This window comes from Brassica oleracea, chromosome C3 (genome assembly GCF_000695525.1).
Source record: "Brassica oleracea var. oleracea cultivar TO1000 chromosome C3, BOL, whole genome shotgun sequence".
NCBI classification, from domain to species: domain Eukaryota; kingdom Viridiplantae; phylum Streptophyta; class Magnoliopsida; order Brassicales; family Brassicaceae; genus Brassica; species Brassica oleracea.
The window spans coordinates 48,716,099-48,716,718 of NC_027750.1; positions in this window are offsets into that span (position 1 = coordinate 48,716,099).

Below are 620 nucleotides of genomic sequence, written 5' to 3' on the forward strand. Positions count from 1 at the left end.
GTTTTATAGATTCTATTGAAACGGTCTTTTATATATATATATATGTGCTTAGAGAGTTTTATTGATAGATATTGTTTTATCCATATGATGTACTAATAGCGGTTATCTTCTCACAGATGTTATAGAAATTACTGCAGTAAAAATTATTGGTGAAGCGGCCTTACGACCACTGCCGTTCAGTGTGAAGCGGACTTCGTCGAAAGTTTATGGCGAAGATTATCTGGGAGGAGATGGAGTTGAGATGAGGATGAGGATGAGAGCTCCTACTTCTCTTTGAAGAAATTGATCGACAACTCAAGACTATTACTCGGTTAGCGCCGGTGCTCATGTCGAAGGAGCTTTCGTGATGTTTGGTATGTTCGCCGGCGGGGTTAAAGAAGTTCTATTTTTCGGCACCGTTTGTGACTTATGTGTTATCCCGAGTTGGTAACACGTGTTTTAAGAGGTGGCTTCATTTTGCTAAGCCTTATCAACTTCTGATGGGTTTCTTTTAGGCGTACGTAGTTGGGTTTCAACATCACCATTTGTAATCGAAAAGGCGACAAAAACGTATATCTTCTCACCTTAATGCAGTGCCCGACTAATCTCTCAATCTCTCTATATGATTATCTCTCAACCTA